Below are 2472 nucleotides of genomic sequence, written 5' to 3'. Positions count from 1 at the left end.
CAGGATACGAAAAGCTAGCCTGGGAACAATCAAAAAGATGATCAGATGGGATAGAGTGGATAGAGGACATGAAACCCCAATAAAATTTACTGGGAAGAGTGTCCAATCCAGGCCTGGGAAAAGTTAGGAATTTGGGTTGGATAGTTTGGTTCTTTGTTCTTTACCTAAACCTAGAAGATATATGGAGGATTAATAGGAGCCTTGTGGCAGTGCTTTAGAGCCCACCCTCTATGTCTTCTAAGGTGTATTAATTCCCCTTAATCCTATATAATAAAAGCCTAATATGCAAATCGAGCAAACGGCGGGACAACCGGTGGAACAACCAGTTGCTATGACGCACACTGACCACCAGATATTCAACGCAGAAGCTGCCCCAGCCCGCAGGCCCCAGGCCAGCCAAGGCAGGTGCCAGCGGGGGACACCCAGTCGCCCCACTGGTTGCCCCACAAATTGGCCCTGTGACAGAAAAAGACATTTGGAACAATCTCTTAGGTGGTCTGTGTAACATGTGTTGAGTGACAAGGGTTGGTAGTACGGAATGAGACATCCATCTATAATAATAAAAGCGTAATATGCTAATTACCCACAAAGCCCCAGCAGGTGGGACTGTAGCAGCAGCGGCAGGCAGGGGGTGGGGTCTGGGGGCCAAGGCCCTTGCACGAATTTTGTGCATCAGGCCTCTAGTATAATAATAACACAAAGTAAGAATTGTTAAATACCATTCATTATCAGTAAAAGCCTGGATTTGTCCCAAATCCAGGACTATCTTTGCCCTCTTCTGCCTAGTATTTATTCCTCGGTTGTTTTTGTTGTTGCTCTCTTTCTTGAATTTCATTTCTTCTGGGGTTGCTCATTGCATATACTGTTTCTTAGCTTGGAATAGCTTTCCCCTTCTTTTTAGACTGGCATTTTACTAATTTAAGGTTATTTCCTAATCACCCCTTCCCTGGGCCCCCAAACTGACTGCTCCCTACAGCACTTAGGGGTTTTTGTTTTTTTACTTATTAGAGGCTCAGTGCACAAAATTTGTGCACTGGAAGGGTGGGTCCCTCAGCCTGGCCCGAATCCTCTCGCAGTCCGGGACCCCTCAGGGGATGTCTGGCTTAAGCCGGCAGTCAGACATCCCTCTTGCAGCCTGGGGCTCTTGCAGTTGGGGACCCCTTGCTCCTTACCACCTGCCTGCAGTGGAGGCGGGAGAGGCTCCCACCACCGCTGCTGCACTCTCCAGGTGAGCCCGGCTTCTGGCTGAGCAGCACTCCCCCTGTGGGAGCACACTGACCACCAGGGGGCAGCTCCTGCTTTGAGTGTCTGCCCCCTGGTGGTCAGTGCGAGTCATAGCGGCCCACCATTCTGCTGTTTGGTTGATTTGCATATTACGGTTTTATTATATAGGGCAATTTTTTTACAGAGAGGAAGGGAGAGGGATAGAGAGTTAGAAACATCGATGAGAGAGAAACATCAATCAGCTGCCTCCTGCACACCCCCTACTGGGGATGTGCCCGTAACCAAGGTACATGCCCTTGACCGGAATGGAACCCGGGACCCTTCAGTCCACAGGCCAACGCTCTATCAGTCTATCCACTGAGCCAAACAGGTCAGGGCCAGCCCTTAGTTTTAACCTCGAGCAATCCTGCCGTCAGTGGGAAGCCCCGGTTCTTATTCCCTCTAGGAACCCACCTCTCCGGGTCGCCTACGACCAAGAAACCGGTTTTGGCGAAACTGAGGCCAGGTGAGCGGCCGGGAAGAAGGCACCGGTCCTCCGGGTACTGAACACGGGAGATTGGGTGGCAGCCCGAGTGTCGTTCGGGGACCGCGTCCTCCGCACGCGAGGCCCGGACTCAGCGAACCGGTCCCCAGGGCAGTCCCGCGTGCGGCCCCTGGTTGACTGCGGACTGGCGCCCCGCCCGGCGCCGGAGGCTGCGCGCGGCCCACCATCGAGGTGGCAGCGCTAGAGAGGCCGGCGGGCCCGGGCACAGCGCGGCCGCAGGGAACGCGCGCGGGTGGGGCGGGCTGTAGCCATTTTAGGAGGAATCCCGGATTGCTACCCGGGCGCGGCTTCAATTTCAATAACTTTATTGGTGGCCTTATCCTCGGAACACCCATCGCGCCGGCGGCCGGGTAGGCGGGAGCGCGTCGCGGGCGGGGATCGGGGTGCGGGCGTGAGCGCGGGGATGCCTGGGGGTTCCCGACAGCGGGATTCCTGAGCGGCGCGCAGCGAGGGAGCGAGGCGGGTGGAGAGGGGTGCGCACGGCGTTCCCGGAGGCCCGGGAGGGAAGCGACCCCGAGCCGGCTTCCCTGCGGCGGGGATTCCCTGAACCGGAACCCCGGGCGAAGGGGCGGGGCCGGAGGTGCCCCTGACGCGCCGCCGGGGTGTTCCCCGCCCCGGGTTGTTCCCCACGACAGGTGGTCCCCGACGCGAGCCGCAGCCATGGGCAACACCGCCAGCGACCGGGTGGCCGGGGAGCGCCACGG

At 57.3% G+C, this 2472-nt stretch overlaps 1 long non-coding RNA gene across 1 annotated transcript in view; it reads right to left on the bottom strand.

The window, feature by feature from the left end:
- LOC106695633 overlaps positions 1-1918 on the bottom strand; it is a 16888-nt gene extending 14970 nt beyond the window's left edge. Inside the window, exon 1 of the long non-coding RNA XR_001346681.2 lies at positions 1678-1918. This is a non-coding gene — a long non-coding RNA (uncharacterized LOC106695633). The remainder of the gene's footprint in view (positions 1-1677) is intronic.
- Between the last annotated feature and the right edge of the window lie 554 nt (positions 1919-2472).

This window comes from Myotis lucifugus, unplaced genomic scaffold (assembly GCF_000147115.1).
Source record: "Myotis lucifugus unplaced genomic scaffold, Myoluc2.0 scaffold_1917, whole genome shotgun sequence".
Taxonomy (NCBI): Eukaryota; Metazoa; Chordata; class Mammalia; order Chiroptera; family Vespertilionidae; genus Myotis; species Myotis lucifugus.
The sequence above is the reverse complement of the archived record's forward strand: the minus strand, read 5'-3'. Positions and strand labels throughout refer to the sequence as shown.